The sequence below is a fragment of the Acomys minous genome, assembly GCF_964271855.1.
Source record: "Acomys minous genome assembly, chromosome: 7".
NCBI classification, from domain to species: domain Eukaryota; kingdom Metazoa; phylum Chordata; class Mammalia; order Rodentia; family Muridae; genus Acomys; species Acomys minous.
The window spans coordinates 79,710,821-79,732,660 of NC_140488.1; the positions used below are offsets into that span (position 1 = coordinate 79,710,821).

At 36.4% G+C, this 21,840-nt stretch overlaps 1 protein-coding gene across 4 annotated transcripts in view; it reads right to left on the reverse strand.

The window, feature by feature from the left end:
- Nucleotides 1-21,840, reverse strand: part of ZC3H12B (zinc finger CCCH-type containing 12B) — a 372,224-nt gene that overhangs the window by 174,490 nt on the left and 175,894 nt on the right. For 3 of the 4 annotated variants that reach the window (XM_084789891.1, XM_084789889.1, XM_084789888.1), the window contains exon 1: nucleotides 20,967-21,425. The exons of the other annotated variant lie outside the window; for it this stretch is intronic. The gene's annotated coding sequence lies outside the window, so the exon portion shown is untranslated. Of the gene's footprint in view, nucleotides 1-20,966; nucleotides 21,426-21,840 lie in introns of those variants that run through there. 4 annotated transcript variants of the gene reach the window in all.

Genomic DNA, 21,840 nt, shown 5'->3' on the forward strand with positions numbered 1-21,840 from the left:
TACATTGAATTGAGTTATTGACCAAAGGAGTCCTGTGGAAATCCCCAAATAGCCCAGGCCATTGCCAAGACAATTGCCTCTGAAAACTGACAGTAATGTTAGACTGTTGAAAACAACACCCACACAACTCACTGACCATGGAGAGAAGAAATCTTCATTCCTACATTCTTGTGTCTTTGATGTGGGAAGGAAATGAGAAATGTAAATACCAACCCAGCTACAAAACCTTTGATCTACAATCCTGTCCTGCCTGCAAAATATGCTAGGGAAATTGTGTCACAAAACTGTGGGAGTAAACAACCAATGTCTGATTTGACTTGAGGCCCACTCCACTAGGTAGAACCAAAATGTGACACTGCTTGGGCCAATAACTAAAGACTAGATAGCCCAGAGACCTGGGGTAAAATCAAATACTACTGGTTTAAAAAACAGTAATGATAAAATGACTCTTAATGAAATTCCACTATATCCATAGATCACTGTCATATTCAGCAATCATCAGATAAGCTTCCTCATGCAGCAGATGGGGACAAATACAGAGACGCACAGACAGACATTACACAGAGAGAGACCCTGAAACACACAGCCCTTAATGGCATGTCTATATCAAATCCCCCTCACACTCAAAGCGCAGGGAAACCGCACAGAAGAGGAGATAGAAAAAAGTGTAAGAGGAGATGGACATTTGTTCAATTATGTTCATAGCAGCTTTATTCATAATAGCCAGAATGCAGAACCTGGAGACAACTCATATGTCCCCCAATAGATTTACACAATGGAATACTACTGAGCTATTAAAAACAAAGAAATCAAGAAATTGGCAGGAACTAGAAAAGATCATTCTGAGTGAGATAACCCAGACGCAGAAATTACTCACTTATATTGTATGTACTCACTTATAATCAGATATTAGGTATAGGATAACTACACTACAATTCACAGATCCAAAGACGCTAAGTAACATGGAGGGAACAAAGGAGGATACACGAATCTCACCGAGAAGGGGAACAGATTAGACAGAGGAAGAGCTTGAAGAGAAGGAATAGGATCGGAGAGGGAAATGAGAGTGGGGAACTGATGTGAGGAGGGGGCAGGAGGACACAGGGCTTGCAGTCTGAAGAGAACCCATAACCTGTGGCATCTCTGAGACAGGCTGGAGACCAATGACAGGATAGGCTCTTGGGAGGTTTTGAGGGTGACTCTAACTGAGACCCCCTACTAGTGGTGGACATGAAGACTGAAGAGCCCACTCTCTAACAAGAGTTAGAGTTGGGGGGACACCAATGCATCCACAAAACTTCAACCTAAAATTTATCCTCCCTACAAGATGTGCAGGGGTAAAGAAAAAAACAGCGATTGAAGGAATTGTCCAACTAATGCCTGGTCACCACATGCAAGAGAGCTAATCCCTGACACTATTAAAAGTCTGCTAAAAAAAAAAAAAAGCACAGTCTATACTTGCAGATAGGAGCCTAGCATAGCTGTGCTCTGGGAGGCTGTAACCAGCAACGGATTGAAACTGATGCTGAGACTCACAGCCAAACATTGGACAGAGGACAGAGGACAGAGAGCCTTGTGGAAGAGTGGGAGGAAGGATAGAAGGACCCAGAGGGAATATTAGTTCCACAAGAAGACCAACAGAACCAAGGCACAGGGGAGCTCGCAGAGATTGAAACACCAACCAAGGACCATGTATAGACTAGACCATAGGCCTCCTACACGGATGTACCAGATAGGCAGCTAGGTCTTCATGTGGATCCCCTAGTAAGGGGAGTCGGGGATATCTCTGATAAAGACTTTCTTGAATGCTTTTCAATCACTTCCTTCTGTCAGGGCTCCCTTTCCAGGCCATCCACTGTGGTAGAGGATGTGTTCAGTCCTGGTGCGACTTGATGTGCTGGAATGGGAGGGCTCCCCTTTTCTGAGGGGCATGAGGGCAGGAGAGGGAGTGAGAAATGACCAGGAGGAGAGGAGGGAGAAGCTAAAATTGGGATGTAAAGTGAACAAATAAATTAACTAATTTAAAATAATAATAATAAACAGAGGAGATGGAGGCACCAGGAAAACAAGGCCATCTAAGTCAACTAAGCAAAGCTCATACGAACTCACAGAGACACAAGTAGCAAGCACAATACTGACATGATTCGACACCAGATCCTCTGTTTATATATTACAGCTCCCAGTTTGGTGTATTTAGGGGAATCCTGAGTGTATGAACAAGTGGGTCTCTGATTATTGTTCTTTCTCTTGAGGCTCCTTTTCTTTTGTTAGATTGTTTAGTCCAACTTTGATGTGATGGTTTTTGTTTTATCTTTTTTTTTTTATGTTTTGTTGCTATCTCCTAGAAGCCTGCTCTTGTCTACCGAGGGACAGAAAGGGGGTGGATCTGGATCCAGACGGGAGGGGTGTTGGGGGGAACTGGGGAAAGTACAAGGAAGGGAAAATCAATCAGAATATACCGTATGAGAAAAAAAATCTATTTTCAACAAAAAGGATGGGAAAAAGAAAATCAAAGGAAGAGGAAAATGCCTAATCAGGTATAAGGGAGCCTCATTCAATTATCAGGAGTAACCTATCAGCTGATGAAAGGATAACTTCAAAAGATTAAAAGAAAAAAATGTGCTAGCCCAGGATACCATACTCAGAAAAACTGGCCTCCAAAAAGGAGATCCTTTTTTTTTTTAACCACATAAAATAGAGGAGGGTTATCACCATTAGACATACATTACGCAAACAAAACAGGACAGAACAAAAACAAAAAAGAACCCAACAGTGTGAAAAGACGTCTTTATTTGAAACAAAAGGATAACTGAAAGCAAAAGAAAAGCACAATTGGAATAATAATACTTTAATGCTGAAAAGGTGATGCATCAATCACTTTTAATTTTAGAATACTTTAAACAAAAATATAAAATAATTATAGCTAGAAAACAAATCATTACAAACATAATGGAAGATATATAATTGGTGTTTCTAATAATATAAATAATGAGAAGAAAAGTCAAAGTATAGAGAATTTGTATGCATCTAAAAGTAAATTAATGTGATCTTACCATATACTGCTATAATTACAAGATAAGCCCTATATTAACCCTTCCTCCCCCAAAAAACTAAGAAAGATACACCAAAGAAAAAGAGAGAAATCAGAACATCTCTGCCAAAAAAACCAAGAATGAAACATGAAAGAAAATGCAAGAAAAAAACCCCTACAAATTAGTGATAGTAAGTCCTACCTTATTAATAATTTCTTCAAATGCAAATGGATTAAGATCTAATCTACAGTGGCGCACACCTGTAATCCCAGCACTCAGGAGGCAGAGGCAGAGGCACTGTGAGTTTGAGCACTCAGGAGGCAGAGGCACTGTGAGTTCGAGGCCAGCCTGGTCTACAAAGTGAGTCCAGGACAGTCAAGGCTACACAGAGAGACCCTGTCTCACACAACAACAACCAAAACAAAAGATTACTAATCAAAATGTAGACAGTGACTGAATAGATAACTAAGTGACAAAATAAGATTTAGCAGTAAGTTAATTAAAAGAGACTCACCAAATAGTTATCAAAGATGAGTAGGAATGCCTACACTTCAGATAAAATAGTCTTTAAGGCCAAAAATGTCAAAAGACAAAAGAACACTCCTGACTAATAAAAACTGGGCCAGTTCTACAGGGATAAATAACAATTACCAATACATATGTACTTGACAGTGGAGTATAAAATACATAAACCAGGTGAAAGAATTAAAGGAAAAATACACTGTACTATCAGAAAGGGAATTTCCAAAACTACACTTCAAAGGGGTTATATAAACTAATAGGAAATTTAAAAGATAACAGAGGGTTTGAACTGCACTCTGAACTAACTGAAACTAAAAGATGTACACATACAACCCCAGTAGTAAAATACTTACTCCGCTCTAGTATAAACACAAGCGGAGTCCTTGACTAATAGCATAAACTAACTGAACCTACTTAATATGTACACAATATTCCACCGAACATCAGAATACACATTCTTCTCAAATATACTTAGAACAACCTCTAGACAAATATCACTGAATTATAAAGGTCTTAACAAACAAGAAGAAAATGAAAAGACAGTGAAATCTTATCAAGTTATCTTTCTAATACTTCAGGGAGTTTTTTTTGTGTGTGTGTTTTTTTGCTGTTGTTCATTTATTTGTTTTGGGTCTTGTGACAAAATCTTCTTATGTATCCCATGCTAGTTTCAAATTCTTGACATAGCTCAGGCTAGCCTCAAGTTCTTGCATGATTCTCCAGAATGCAGTGATTTGCAGGTATGTACTAGCACACCTAGCTTCTATCCACAGCACAAGAATCTTAGAAATCAGTAGTGGAACAAAAATTAGACAATTCAAAATACATGGGTTATACAACATATTTTTCATTTGTTTTTGAAACAGGGTCTAACTCTATAACCCACACTAACATCACACTCACAGCAATCCTCCTCCTAGCTTCCTTAGTGCTGGGAGTGCAGAGCTTCACAACATGCTTTTGAACAAACAAAAGGTCAAAGAATCAAACAAACAAACAAGCTATCTTAGGGAAAGTGAAATACAAGATGCCTAAAGAAGGGTACGCAGGAATATTAGAACCAAACAGGAAATTTGTAGTGATAAATTGCTAATTATTTCTAAACAAAAGACTTATCTCAACAACCTAACTTTAAATCCTCCAGGAACTAGAAAAAAGAATAATTAAAATGAGAGTAGCAAGAGATAAACAAAATAAAGACTAGACTACATCAACAAAACAAAGAGTTGGTTTCTTGAAAAGTCAATAACAAATGCTGAAAAAGATCCAGAACCATCAGTCACTAACAGTAGAATTGCAAACTGAGTCAGGAATTCTGGAAATCAGTGTGGAGAATACTCAAAAAACTAAAAATAAATGAACCATATGACCCAGCTATGCCATTCTTCAGCATATATCCAGAGGAACTGATATCCTACCCCACAGATACTTGCTCGGCCACAGTCACACGAGCTAAGAAGTACAAACAAACTAAATGTCCTTCAATTGACTAATGGATAATGGAAATGCAGTTGATATACACTACTGAATACTATTCAGCTGTAAAGAAAAGCAAAATCATGAAATTTCCTGGTAAAGAGATGGGACAACAACAAAAAAAGCATACCAAGTGATATAATCCAGAATTAGAAAGATAAAAGTCAGCTGTGCTCTCTCATCTGCAGTTACTAGCTCCAAGTCTTCAGATGTGTACACAGAACCCAGAGTAACTAACTGCAGGAAGCAGAAAGTAAAAAGAGTCCACTGCAAGGCAGGGAGGAACAGAGATGGAAATAGCAGGGTACATGTGATGAAAAGGGAGAAGTCTGAAAAATGGGAGGGCTTTAATTGGAGGGGAGGAGATACATACTGAAGAGGAGAGTAAAAGAGCAAGTAACTATCTAAATAAACCTACAACATACTTAAGTCAGTGTATAAAGGTACGTATAGAGTTTAAATGAGAATTTTCCCATCTGGCAATGCTCCCTCCAAGAGTCAAACACCATCTAATAAAAACCCCACCCCTGGACATGAGAAGCCCTCTTTTGAGTTGTTGGTCAGAGTTGTTCAAGAGAGTCCCAAAACACTATAGGCCATTGGATTTGCCCTTGGCAAGTCTCCAAGAGGTGGAAGGTAAATCCCTAGTGCTAAAGACACTTTGTGCCAGATCCCCCTAAGCAAGAACTGACCTGAAAGCCTGCTCCTAAGAATTAGCTTTCATGGCACAAGAAGGGTACATGCAAGTTTCCAAAGGAGAAAATTAGCCAGGTTCAATGACTATTAATCACAACAATAATAAGTATGGCATAACCATAAGAATATAATAGTGACATACATACCTTGGTGGGAACTAACGGTCTCACTCAACGAAAGGATAACCATGCCAGGTACTGGATACATAGCCAACTACCACAGGCTAGGGAAGTCATTGAGATCAGAAGAAAACTCAAACTGCTCCTTTACAATTTACAGAATAATCCCTAGCTACATTCCAAATATTTGTCCCTTATACCCCTTACACCCACATTCTCACCTCTCATCAAGGACATTTCTCTTTGCAACAGGTGATCATTAGAGAAAACCACAAACAATCCAAATGCAGAGTTGTGAGCTCCATCCCAACTGATATATCTACAACATAGCTTCTGCATTTAACACTCAGGGATCATTGCAGAAGTGTGTGTGGGGGGGTGCAATTTTAAGAGATAGAAGAATAGGAAGCTTGCTGTGAGACTGTGTCATATAGGAATGTCAGAAGCTTCTCACACAAACTCTGGTGCCCCTTTTCTGACCACGTCCCCTGGATGGGGAGGCCTGGTGGCACTCAGAGGAAGGATAGCAAGTTACCAAGAAGAGACTCGATATTCTAAGAGCATATATAGGGGGAGGAGGTCTCCCTCAATCACAGACATAGGGGAGGGGAGAAGGGGGGAAGTGGGAGGGAGGGAAGAATGGGAGGAAACAGGGGAAGGGCTAACAATCGAGATGTAATATGAATAAATTAATAAAAAATGTAATAAAAAAAGGAATGTTAGAAGCAACAAATGGCTTTCTAAATATGACCTGAACAAGGATGACACCAATAGACATGCTTAAGTGAAAGACACAAAAGCTCAGGATGTTTTAGCCTTAGACAAAAAAATTACAGGAAATTAAGGAATGCTGAGAGGAAAAAATAGTTCTCAAGAACACACCAATTGATTTTCCAATGCCAAATGGAAATTCAGCCGTGAAAACATAGACATACAAGCAACATCATATGGACTTATATATTTAGGAATATGTAACAACAATTAAAGAAAATGTTGCCATAAATTTGAGAGAGAGCATGGGCTGTACATGGGAGAGGCTGGAGGAAGGAACAGGACGGTAGAATGATGTTATTATATTATAATCTGAAAAAGTGTATGTATATGTGTTAAAAGATGAAATTGCCAAACATTATTTAGACTGCAAATAAGAGACAATATTCAAAAATTAGTAAAAGACATTACAACTAGAGTTGAGAAGACGGTTAAGTGATTAAAGTGCTTTCTATGCAAGCTTGAGAGCCAACGTTCAGATATTCAGAACCTATGTAAATTTGCCAGTGGACATGTCAGTCCAAGTCTAATTCCAGAACTCAGAAGGCAAAGACAAGGGATTTCTAGAGCAAGCTGTATATCTAGACTAGCCATATAGGCAAGCCCTGTGTTCTAATGAGAGACCCTGCCTGAATATATATGGTGGAAAGTGATTGGGGAATACACTGAAAGTCAATATGCCCCTCCACACACAAGTGCACATATACCTGCATACACAAGAAAATATGCATATACACACACATATGCACACATATCACACACATACACGTGGTAAAAACTATCACTGCTGATGCCATAGAAATAACAGAAAAAACAAACAATTATATGTCAAAAAAATGGCCTAACATGTGGATAAACTTCTAGAAGTTTCAACATAACAACACAGAACAATATAAAAATTTTAAAAATCTGTACAAATTTATGACTGGTAAAGAGACTGGATTAGTAGTGCAAAGCCATCCAATAGAGCTAGAGGCTGGAGTAAAGACAACAGACCAATATTGCTGCTGAGCACAGATGCAACAATACTCAATAGTAAGCCATGCTGACCTTCATATTACACTGGTTATAACATGGCAAGGTAAGATTTATCCCTACAATATGTGAATATGTGAATATGTGAAAATAGCTAATATAATATGCCACAGCAAGAAAAAACAAAATAAAATCCATATGGTTATCTCAGAATTACTGAGTAACCATTTGGCAAATTTCAACACCTTCCCTAATAAAACCATACAACAAAGTGAGAACAGAAAGCAATTACATCAATAAAATAAAGGCCACATATCTTCAGCTCATAGCTAAGATCACATTCCATGATAAAAAATGGAAATTTTTTCATTTAAACTAAGCTGAAAGTAGGAATGTTCATTATTATCATGTCTACTTAATATAGCATTAAAACTCTATCCAGAGACATTAGGCGTGAAAAAGAATTAATGACATGTCAATTAGAAAGGGAAAAGTACAATTCATTCTGTTCACAGGTGAGGTGATCTTATATGTAGAAATTCCTAGAGACTCCACAAAATTCTTTAAAAATAAAACAGTTTAGCAAAAATTGCAGGCCTCACAAAAAGCTGTGTTTTCGTACATTGGAAATGAGCAAGCTAAAATGAAAATAAAGACAACTGCATTTCAATAGCTTCACATTTTTTAGAATATGTAGAAACAACAACAAAAATGATGAAAGATTGTGCACTGAAAATAACAAAGCACAGATGAGAGAAATTAATGAAGAAACAGATTGAAAGACATACTGTACTAGTAGACTGAAAGGCTAATAATGTTAAAATGTCCATGTAACCCAAGGCAATCTACAGACTTGGTGAAATTTTCATTTGAAACTTGACATTTTTAAAATAAAAACAGAAGAAAGAATTCTAAAATGTATATAGCTCATCTAACAACACCTACCTGCTGAAACAATACTGAGAAAAGTATAGCTAAACTAAAGACTTCACATTCACTGCTTTCAGAATAAATCACAAATGAAAATAAAATAGTATGAAACTGACATATAAAGACAGACTCATCCATCAATTTGGAAAAGAATAGTTAACACAGGAATAAACGGACACCTATATAGTCAAGTTATCTCTCATAACAATGCCAAATCCACATAATAGAGGTAGTTTCTGCAACAGATGGTTCTGAAAATGTGGATATGTATGCAGAAGAATTCAATTGTATACTAATCTTACATCATACATAAAAATAAACTCTAAATCTATTAACATGGAATAGATAGATCAAAGACTAAATTTAAGACCTGATACTGTAAAATCTGCTATAACTGAAATATAGGGGCAAAGCTTTACAATATTGGTCTTAGCAATAATTTTTTGGCTGTGATACCAAAAGCTCAAGAAAAAAATTAAACAAGTGAAACTATATTCAACTAAAAAGCTTCTACAGAGAAAATTCTATCAACACTCCTGGTGTAGGTGTACGCCTTTAGTCCCAGCACTTGGGAGGCAGAGGTAAGTGTATCTTTTTGAGTTCAAACCCAGTCTGCTCTACAGAGTGAGTTTTAAGACAGTCAGGGCCATGTAGGGGCCTTGCTTCAGGCCAGGGATGGGGTGGGAGTGCAAATATATCAACATAGTTAAAAGGCAACCTACAGACTGGAAGAAATATATAAAGCCCATATTTCAGGTAAGAGAGTAGTATGCAAAATAAAGAACTCACTGAAGTGAATAAAAAACTCTACTATAGTGCAGACAATGACTTAGACAATGCTCGTGAGTATATTAAAAAAAAATCCCAACTTTACCAGTTACCTAAAAAATTCAAGTGTTATCATTTCACACTTTTAATATGATCATTATTTTTAAAAAAGACAAAACAACAGAGAATAACTAATTATTATAACTTATCTCTTACAATGTGAAAGATATAATTACCAGTAATAGTGTGTTCTATTTATAATTTTTGCTAATAGCTTGATTTATAGCTGTTCTTTCCACAGGGGATATGGGTAACTATTTGATATGATGCATATGCCAATTTATCACTCCATAGTCACTACATACTCATATATACCTCATGACGCATTTCATATACTCTGTTCAAAATAAGATTCACTTTCTTTGTAGATTAGAGCACGAAATAATGGATTTCATTAATGTTTAATACTAAAGTTTACAGCCTTAGTCACTATTGCATTAACTATAGAATGTTGTATACACCACAAAAAGTATTAACTTTCCTTAAGTAAAAAATAGATCTACTATAAAATCTGGTAATCCCACTAGATTAAAAAACAATAAAACAGAGCTAAATATATGCTATCTACAGGACATTTGTTTCAAACATAACATGGCTACTCTGAAAGTGAATGGATGGAAAAGTTGTGCCGCTGAAATAGCATGGGTCTTGCCAAATAGGCTGGGATAGCCAGGAATCCTCTGTCTTCCTGCCTTTGTCTCTCAAGCGCTGGGATTTCAAGCATATGTTCCCACAATGGGCTAGAATATAGGTTTTCAAAATACACAGTATGTATATTGATATCAGATAAAGTAAACATCAAGAGAAAATTAAATTACCAGAGAGAAATAAGAACATTACATAATATCCATAATGTAAAAAAAAATAATTTACTGAAAATAAAAGAAGTTAGAGGTCTAAGAATGAAATAGATGGGGCAGAGATGGCTTTATTAAAGACTGAAATGAAGTGAGCTTTGTGGTGATGGTATAACCAAATACCTCGATGCAGTGTTGGATTTCAGGAAGCTATACATGTGGAAATGCATACAATAAAAAACAATTGCTTATAAAAATAAGATCAACATCCTAGTTGATGACATTGTATGTCCATACAAGATAACACTGAAAGAGGCGAGTTAAAGTTTGAACAAGACTTCTATACATTAAAATTTTTTTTTAATTAAAATATATTTATGTTGTTTCCTCTTTCCGTTTCTTCCCTCCAACCCTTCCAGCACACCACCCTGTTGCCCTCTTTCAGATTAGGGTCAGGAATTATAGCAAGAGAGAAGGTGAAAATTTTGTAAGAACCAGAAGAATAGGAAGTTGGCTGTGATGTATTGTCTCATAAAAATGTCGGAGAGGCTACACTGAAGAATGTATCATCAACATAGCTGCCTCTTTTTTGTTTTTCAGCTTCCTACAATTTTTCATTGAAAATATAGCACATACAATATTCACCGTTCACATATTTTATGTACAAATGATAGAACAGTCTGTGTGCCAAATCAGTTAGGCCACCTGTCCTCAGTAAACCAATAAAAATAATAGTTGGAAAGCAGAAAAAGAAGATTTATTTAATATAGCCACATTGAAAGAGGGATGAAGAGATCAAACAAGCCTTTCAAGTCAGTCTTCGGGGTCCTGAAGTGAAAATAAAGTTTAAGCAGGGGCCAAGGATATAAATATCTAAACAGTCTTGGTCAAGGTGTGATTCCACCCACCTCTGACCCAACATTATCTGGGATTCAGGTCCATCCTGTTCTAGCCAGTTTTTAGAACTCTGTGAAATCTCCAGGAGACAAATTTCCTCTCTGTTGGATGTCTTCTGCTTCTCTCAGCATGATATTCCTTAAGAATTTTCCATTTATTTGGGGCCCATTGTATCAATAATATGATATTCAGGTTGAGAGACACAAGCGCCCTTTTGTGTACAATATTTTTGAAATGATAATATAAATACATCAGTTTCCCCCTTTCCTTTCATCTCTCGAACCTCTCCCATGCAACTCTTTTGCTCTCCCTCTTATCTATGGCTTCTTTTCTTTGTTATTACCTATATGCATATTCATAAATATAACCTGGTCAGTACATGAAATGTTACTTGTGTGTATATGATCTCAGACAAGTTTCCTTAGAGACTGATTACTTTTCTTCCTTGTTCAAGTTCCTCATATGCCTATAACACACTTTCTTTTCTTTGCTTCCACGAGAATCTTTCATATGCTTCATAAAAATGCATATATACATGTACAATTTTGCTTTAAGCTGATTTAAACACATCCTTATTGTTTTGTTTTGTTTTGTTTTTTACCAAAAATAGGCTTAAAAAAAAAAAGATGAGATCTACCTATTTTACCCAGGCTGGTCTCAAACTGGTAGACTCAAGCAATCTTTCCATGCTCTGTCTACTGAGTATCTGGGACTACAAGCATACCATTACACCTGACTTAACAACATACTTTAATTAAAGAGCAGTGATAAACAAATTATTCACAACTTAAAGCTCCAACATTTTATGTACTGCATTCTGGCCACAGCTTCATCATATGCTTAAATTAATCCTTAATGAGAAAATCCGTTATCAATTCCGTATTCTTTTCTTAACCAGTTCTCTGGATCTACCCAGATAAGATACATTTATACTCGACTTTTAATTCTTTTTTTCATTTTATTTTATGTGTATGGGTGTTTATATTTGGAGGTGTACTGCATGTGTGCCTGGTAGGTGAGGAAGGCCAGAAGGAGGCATCAGATCCCTTGGAACTGGAAGTACACATAGTTGAGAACTACCATGTGGGTGTTGGGAATTGAATCTGGGTCCTCTGTGCATTAGATGGTCAGCTCTGTAACATATTTTCTGTCTTTCTCATCCACAAATAAACATACAGCAAAAATTTCACTACATATCACAGGAGTGGCAAACCTGGAGGGAAACACAAAAAATGTATTTTTTTTTGTTATAAAAACGAATGAGCTGAATCTCTATTCTAATTAATGCAAATAGCCCATGTTGTTGTTTCCCCTGCTGTTATATATAAGATCTAAAACCTGCAAAATTAAAAGCAAGGAGTTACAAAATAGAAACAAAGCATTACTACAGAAGTCAGAGAAATAAAGAATTAGCTCTTGTCCCATCTTAGAAAAGTATCAGTGACAAATGGTAAGCCTCCAACACCTATTATGTGTACCTAGCTGTGCTGTGTTAACATTAGCTTGTCAAAATTAACTGGAGTAGATATTACCTTTCTTGTCGGAGGAATTTAATTTGAGAACATCAGAAATGTTGAGTTTTAGGTGTTACTGCATCATAATACAAGTGGAAGAAATCTTTACTAGTATTTGTATTTTTAGTTTTTAAGATAGGGGCTCACTTTGCAGCCCAAGCTATCCTGTAACTTATTATATAGGCCAAGCTTGCCTTGAACTCAGAGCAATGTTTCTGCCTCAGCTTTTTGAGTCAGAGATTACAAGTATATACCACCACAATTTGTTACTTAAGAACTGAGGAGAAAGTCCTAGAGTATTGGGTTTATTTTTCAGATATTTGGCAGCACCATAAGTATATTAAGATTATAGGTTGCAATATTTAGTGCATATTTTACTTTCTCTCTCTGATGAATCAATAAAAATGTGTGTTTGCAAATGTATTAAGAGTTTACATTCAAGATATATTCCCACTGCACTGTCTATATCTGAAAACAGTTTGTTATGAATATTGCCTTAAAATTTCTTTCACTACAGGTTGGTTAACACTAATACGAAAGTTCAAAACTTGAAATGCTCCAAAATTTAAATAGTTTCATGCCATGACAGTAATGCTTGGTCTTAGATTTGCAATAACATTAAATTTCTAATTTTAGATTAGAGATAATCAATGCATAAATGTTTACAAATATTCCTGTTTCTGGAAAATTCCAAAATCTGAAACATTTCTGCCCAAAGCATTTCTAAAAAGGAGTCTCAAAGTTTATTAACTACTGTTTGCATCTCTTTCACAGTACTATGCATATAGCATCTAAATTAGTGATAGAATACCTCAAAGATGTTTTAAAATCGATTAAACCTTTGTGTCCCTACTTTAATTCTTCATAGCACTTACTTGAATCCAATATCAAGTTTCTGATACCAGCAAGAAACTCCAAGATTTCCTAATCCCTGAGAGGACTATGGCAATTTTTCCTGCACAGCATAATCCATAACTAACATAGGGCAGAGAATCTAGAAAAAAATAGTGTGACTGCTACATCTACCTAGACTCTAACAAATTCTTGATTAACAGACTGCAAATTAATGAAATTTCATCTTGTAATTTGGAACACACTAATGTTAAAATTTATAATACCAAAAATTACTGAAATTAAATTAGCTTTGCAATTTTTACAGAAAAATTGTGAAATAAATCAATAAACAAAATAGAAGAGAAATTTAAACTACTTAATGGTATCTTTAAGTGCTTTAGAAATATGTTCACTTATTATCCATTGGTATATTTACTATAAATTGTTCTCATCTATTTATTAGGATAATATCCCTAAAAGTTAATCTAGTTCTTGTCGCTACAAGCATAAGAAAATCATAAGACATGCCAGTTCATAAAAATTCAAATTTTCAGGCAAGTGCAGTGACAAATACCTGCAATCCCAGCACTCAAGGAGGCAGAGGCAGGCGGAGCTCTGTGGGTTTGAGGCCAGCCTGGCCTACAGAGTGACTCAAGGACAGCCAAGGCTACACATATAGAAAAACACTATCATAAAATTTTTTAAAAATAACAATTTTAACAATTTTAGTGTTATTCTCTCAAAATTTATTGCAAATTAATAAAAACTGAAGTATAAAATCTAATAACTATTTTTGTGCCTCATTTTTTATGTTTCTATGGAATCATAGGTATTTATACTAATTGGCAGCAATAATGACAATACATTAAAATCACAAAAACTGGAATAAGTACAGATAATCTAATAATATTTGTTTGAATGTATATAGGGACTGAATATGTACATGTAGATAGCTACTAAACTCAGTAACAACCATTAAATATATGAGTATATGATACATGCCAGCCAGGTGTGATGGCACATACCTGTCTGCCCTTGGAAAGTGTAGGCTGGAGAGTCTGGAGCTCAAAGGCATCCTCAGCTATTAGCTTAGGCTACACAAGACTTTGCCTCAAACAAAAAGAGACAAATAAAAAATACAAATATATAAGTATATATAGCCTGTGAAATTAAAAATCTAATGTCAGAGTTCATATGTGAACTTGTTTCCAGATTGAGAAGGTAGAATAATGGGGGGGGGGGCGAGTTAAACTGAGGAGGGGAATGGAAGATAGGGGAGAAATGGGGTAAGCAAAGAGGCAAATTACACTAAGGATGCTTGAAAAAGCCATATAAAGACCACTATTTTTAAAGGCTTTCATAGATCTGTTTGTATATGTGCTTAATATTGTATTATTATTATTGAATATTAAGATAGATATATATACACCCACACACTTATATATTAAAGTAGTTTTAGGTAGATGCCAAAAATACCATAAAACAGCAAAAAATTCTGAAGCTACTATATAAATATAAAATAGTGAAAATAAGACAGAATTGAAAAACAGAAATGAATGTCCTTTTTAATTATAAAAATTTTTAAGTATCCTAAGTGAAAATATACAGTTGACATTGTGAATATGAAATAATGAACCTCAAATTGATAAGGATGAATGAAGCCATTTGTCATCCACAAAGTATCAAATTTCTATTATGTTCTTCAACAAAAAATACTTGTTTTAAAAATAAAAACCCTGAAGCTGGGCATAGTGGCACACACCCTTAATCCCAGCACTCAGGAAGCAGAGGCAGAGGCAGGCAGATCTCTATGAGTTACAGGGTAGCCAAGGCTACACAGAGAAACCCTGTCATGAAAAACAAAGATAAATAAATAAATAAATAAATAAAAACCTAGTTAAGCAGGTGTGGTGATGCATATTTTTAATCCCAGTACTAGGGAGGCAGAGGCAGGCAAATCTCACTGAGTTGGAGGCCAGCCTAGTCTACAAAATGAGTTCTAGGACAGCCAGAGCTGTTACACAGAGAAACCTTGTCTCAAAAAGAAAACAAACAAAGAAATAAATAAAACAAATAACCAACCTAGCAATTCAGTCCCCTGAGTTACACACAGTACTTTTGAATCACACATAGGTAATAATGTTCCTCCATACAACTTTCAGTCAAATTACTTAGTTGTAAAAATAGTTTTTCTCATATGCACACAGCTCTTCAGACTAACAGGAACTCTTTCTAAATAACTAATATACTCTATATTATATATGTGTCTATGTGTGTACATGTTTTATACAACTTGCTTAGATCAGAAGTGAGAGTGAATAGAAATACTATCCACAATAATTGAGTTTGATCATGAATTCAATATTTCATGGATATAGATGGATAGAGAGGATATAAATGGATAGAGAGACACTAATGCTTTCTATCTAGTAGTTTTAACAAAGATTATTATGAAAATGTCCATTTGATCATTATTAATCTGTGAAAATTAAAATTCAGGTTCAATTAATATTTATGGCATTTTATAAGGTTAAAAAATTCTACTACAGAATAAAACAGTGACAAAATTAACTTCAGTGATGCACTTCTAACTTGAAAATTCGTATGAATTGTTATGTTTAGGATAACAATTCAAAGAACACTAACAAGTCATAATCTAAGATACACAATTAAGATAATGAGAACTCCATGTAACAGTTCCTTAGAAGTATCAATATACAGTTTATATGTGAAAGTATTTGTTTGATGTGTTGCTAAAATACCAGAAGAATGAATTCCATTCTTTGCTTTCCTGCCCATACTGAAATGGTTATCAGTATCTTTTGCTTAGTGAAGAAGCTTATGTTCTAGATAATTTAAGCAAAACATAATTGTTGGATAAGTCATGATCCCAATAAGCTCCCATCACAAATTTTCAGAGATGTGCTCAAGTAGAAAATTTTCAGTCCACAGAATAGGATCATTTAAAAACTATTCAAAAGGATTCATCAAAACATAATCAGAGCTCTTGAGTCCTCTTTCACTCGTGTGGTCTGCTGTCACCCTTGACTTTGCTTTAAATAAAAATCTGCTGCTATTTTGCAGTCTGTGTGCTTCAAGTCTTTGAATAAGAGACCAAGAAACTGGAAACACTCCAACCAACCTCCAGCCGTCAGTAACAATGCAATGACAAGTTCATGAAACAACAATATTTGCTGAGCCTAGAAACAGTGAATTATTGTTTGTTAGCAACATGTTTATCAAGAAAGACTTCTGAGGGCAGCAAAAGATAACAAATGAAAAATACATAGGCCTCACAAATTTGAAGTTTGGTTATATTGCTTCTTGGAGTAAATGTACACATTCTTTGTATCTGTAATTCTAAAATGAGAGTTTACGTTGGGGGACATACAACTTTTTTATATGATACAAATGATCCTCAGCTTGTGATGTGGTTACATCTCAATAACGCAATCAAACCTTCCAAACTTAATGAGTAAACTAAATTTAATGCACATAACCTACTGAACATCACAGTGTAGCAACACAGGACACTGCATTATTTGCTTTTGTCTGCCTCATGACCACATAGCTGACTGGCAGCTACAGAATATTGCAATTGTCCAACATTGTTAGAGAATATTGAACCATATATTACAAAGGCAGTTACATTAAAGTAACACTGGCAACTTTGAAAACCTGTAAACCTGACAGGTTCCCGCAGGAACTTTAAAACTACAATAACTTGCACTTCAGGTTGAAGAATGGGTCAGAGCCTGTGCATGCTAGCACAGCACATAGCAGTTGTAGAAGAGGATGCAGGGAAGGTGGGAAAGGAACACAAGACAGAACCTGAAGGTGGGACCTGATAAAAGGAGGCCATGGAGGAATGCTGCCTACTGCCTTGCTTCCCATGTCTTGCTCAGTGTGTTTCTTATAGCACCCAGGACCACCAGTCAAGGGTTGGTACCACCCACAACGGGTTGGCCCTCCCACATGAATCTTTAATCAAGAAAATTCACCACAGGCCTGTTCATAGGCCTATTTGGTGGGGAGGTCATTTTCTCAATTGAGGTTCCCTCTTTCAAAATGACTCTCGATTGTGTCAAGTTCACAAAAGCCAACCAGTTCAAAGAGGAAAGAAAAGAAAAAGCTCCAGAGAATAAATCTGTAAAATAAACCTGCACTCCAAAGATACTACAACTAAAAATGTAGAAAATTCAAACCAGCAATGAAAAGACTTAAAACTGTCAACATCAAGAGGACAAAGAAGAAAAATAAAAACGAGGAGGAAGAGGAGAAGAAGAAGAACAACAACAACAACAACAACAACGATGGTGCTGGTAAATCATCCTCAAATACCACAGGGACTTAATTCTGTACAAAACATCGAAGCAAGATTGCAAACAAGTATAAGAAAATGTTGTCTCTTTCCAAAGTAGAATCCAAAAATCATCAATTATGTAAAAAATTGCTTCCAGGTGACTGACCCAGAAGCTATCCAAGACTTGACAGTGGAGGAGGTCTCCTTAAAAATATTTTAAATAGCTTAAAATATTCCATATTACCTCATTTCTGTAGCAGTTGCTATCTGGCCTATCTTTTTATACTCCAAAGTGAAAACTTTCCCTGCCATGTTTGATAAATGTTACTCAGGTTCCAATACCAAGTATGTGTTGTCTAAAATGCCTGTTAAATATTTAAGGATGGAGCTCTACCATTTACTTGGTTTGAAGTATGTATGGTCTGTTACAATAGGATGTAGTAATACTGGTGGTCAGACGAAAATGGTTTTAAAAAGACAAAAAGTAAAAGAATGGAATTTTTATAAAGAAAAAGGTTTTTATTGAATTTATATTGCATTTATACAAATGTAATAAAAATTGCAAAAGATATTATAGTAAATCAATAATATTCTCTTATTGCAGTATGGTTTGTTATTTTTCTAGATCAAAATATTAATTTACAATGTCTGACCAAAACCTAAAGACCGTTAACATATAACCAATTTTTCACTTTGCAAAAAAATTACAAATGTACTAAAAAAGTTTTACAAAGGTTTATGAATGAAGTTTAAACATTACTTGCCGAATATTAACATACTCATTAACATATAAGAAGTTTGACAAGTATCAAGTTCAAGACTCTAATGTAGCCCTTTTATTGTACATGATAGTATATGATAAGCTAAGCTATATAATTTAATTAATCAAAATCCATGTTGCTCATAGAATGTATCTAGAAATAGCTTTTAGAGAATATCAATAATATAAAGTTGTGTTTACTATACCAGTTTTGTATAAAACACCTTGACTATATCTGTCATTTACTATGCAGTGAAATTATACATTTATAAAATATGTGAACTTAATTATTTGTAGCTTCTTAGAAAACATTCTTATATGCCCTAGGATAGGATGATTATTTTAAGACTAACATCTATAGTATGTACATTGCAAAGCTATTAGTATTTAATTTGTTATTAAATTATGATTTATCATAGAAAAGAATGCTTACTTTGAGAAAGTTAACTGCTACAGATAATCCTTTTCTCCTTTAGTCAAAGCCTACAATTTCAAGAACAAGTATGACTTTTCTATGAAGCCTTCTCAGATATCCCCTAGATTTCAATGATCTCCCTGTGATCTTAAGTTTCTAGCTCTTCTTCCATACTTTTCTATGTTATGATTAATATGTCTTCTCCATATTCTTCTCTCCCAATTGAATTCCTTGGAACTATTTCAACTGGCTTTTTTTCAAAGAAAATTCTATTCCTGATTATTGGTAATCAGATCCAGGGTCTACATAAGTGCTCTGCCCCAAGCAAGACCAACAGATTCTGGAACCTGTTTCTAATCCACACTTTTCCATTCTCACAGTGATGTGCACTGAGTAGAATCTAGAAAACAAAAGCTTATTAAAAGTCTCTGAAAATAAAATAAAAACAAGTGAAAACAAACTTCATTCCAGAGTTCAGTGATTAAGATCATTAACAGTACTTGCAAAACAAATATCTTTTTACCATGTGATCCTAACAGTCTGTGTGAATGGTGTGGGGTATGTGGTACTTACTTGGTCATATTCATTACTGTACAATTCTGTTCCTTTAGATCTAAAAATATTTCAAATAAATAAAGGTAGTACTCATCAAGACCATTCCCAAACACAATCTCTAAGTATAAAATCTAGGTTCTTGCAGCATGCCTATTTGCCAATGCACAATGGGTAATTCACACTGAGGCACAAAACTATTTTCCCCTGGTATTATACTTTAAACACAAGAGCATCTCAAACACAAAACCATTCAATATAAGACTTTTTACCTAAAACTATCAGGAAATTGGCAGTATAAACAGATGCACTAGCCAAAGTTACCTAATCACAAATGGCATCTATATCGTTTTTAAAGTTCTGCAGCTGAAAAGGGTTACCGACAACTAAATTTAGCTCTCCCATCATTGTGCTGCTTCTTCACCACTTCTTTTTAGATAAGAGACCTGAAATGGCTTAAAACTGTCAGGGTAGAAGAGAGTGAAATAAAAGAACCCATCCTTTGTAGTCAGCCCACAGAAGTGCCTTAAAATTAAAATTCTACATCAATTCTAATTGAGTTCACTTTTGCAAAGGGTCAACTGGGAACTGCAAATTTTCTCAGCCATCTACTTTGAAAGAAACAGTCTCACACCTCAAAATAACGTTATTGTCAAAACACCTTGTAAGGTTAGAACCTTATCTAATCACACTATCTAAACTCTCACTTCGGGTGTCTCATGCCAACCTTTTTGGGAAGTGACTATTTTCAACTGTAGCCTACTTTAAGAAGAACAAATAGATCACAACTATCCTTATTTTTATTAGGAGCATCAACACATTTTTAAACGAAGTGAGTCATTCTAGATGAAGAGTGCTTAGTAAAACGTGTTTCCCCTATTGCTAATAATCTACTTTTCTACTTCTCAAGTTTGATGATACTTTGGCTGTCAAATAGAACATATCACCAGTTTTGTCTTTTTATTGCTATTCTTACTATTATTTAGGATAACTAGTATCTGCCTAGTTTCACATGTTAAGAATCAGGAGGTAGGCATATGGTTTGCAGAAGCTGATTGCACACAAGTATAAAAACACTGAAAAGTAAGGCACTATTTATGCTACCTGGTCAATTTTTCAGTCGTGAAGTAACAACAACGCAGAGGATGGGTTTTTGACAAGCCTGAGGTCAGGTCAGACTGCCTCCTTAGATCAAGAGTCAGAGCCACAGTTAGAGCAAGCAGAGCTATGTGAACAGGGCACTAGGAGAATCTGTTTCCAAACCGGATACCAAGGTGCATAACTGTATTTAGAATCATCAGCATGTAAAAAGCAACCCCAGGCCTTAATCACTGACACTATGTTTCTAGAAGCCAGGGTTGAGATAACAAAGTGGTGGCTTTGAGAAGGGAAACTATCTAGAAGAAATTACCCGCGAGCAAACGCAGGAAGGGTGTCAGAAGCTTCTGAATGAGAATGCAAAGCTTCATTGGCCTGCTGGGGCCCCAGAGACCCAGAGATCAGAAAGCAGCTCCAGCACCAGGCGACTGCGGTACCACTACTCACCTCTACTCTCCTATGGTCTTGTTGTCGCTCTGCACCACACAGCCCCTGCGGAGGGGAAAACTTTCCCCCTCCCCCGCCGCTGAGGGTGGGATCCGCGGGCGAGAGGAGGCGGCGTCGCAGCTGTCCAAGCAGGGCCAGAGAAGCGCTGGGTGCAAGAGAAGCAGCCCGGTGCTTGCGCCCCAGGCAGCCACCAACTTCAACACCATCCACTTAGAGGGCCAGGAAGAAGCAAAGGCGGCAGGCCTTCGCCCAGCGAACCGAACTCTCCCGGATACTAGGCCCGCGCTTCTGGCAGCATCGTCTGCCCCAGTCCTCTCAGCAACAGGACCCCCAGGCTTAATTCCAATATTTTGGGCCCCACGACCACAGAACAGTGGCTGCTCCCTCTTGGGGCCGCGGTAGCAGCTGCATCCTCGTGCTCCTCTTCCTCTGGCGCTGCTGCCTACACACACAGCCCGGGCGCACTTACCACCGCGGCGCCTGGATTGCTGTTTCTTAGCAACCGCGCGCATGCGCCCCACCCCCGCCAGGGACCACTGATGCCGCTGTCTGATCTGGGACCAGTTGGTTCGCGACCTAGAAAAAGTGAACAAAACCCCACACCCTAGGTAGGCCCTAAGGTCAAAGTAAAAGAATGGCGAGGAGAGGTCTAAAATGCTCTGAAAAGGAGAGGCTTGGAGACTTAGGATGAGATCCACTACAGGCATCTGAGCTTTGGTAAATGTTTTTTTGATTTGTTTTCCTGCAGTCTTTTCTCATACTTCTCTACCAGAGTGATCTTTATAAAACTCCCCTCTCTCACTTGCCTCTAGTTAGGAGAATGGGTTTGGGAATTACAGCCAAATTTGTATTTCTATTCTTTTTGGTGGGAGAG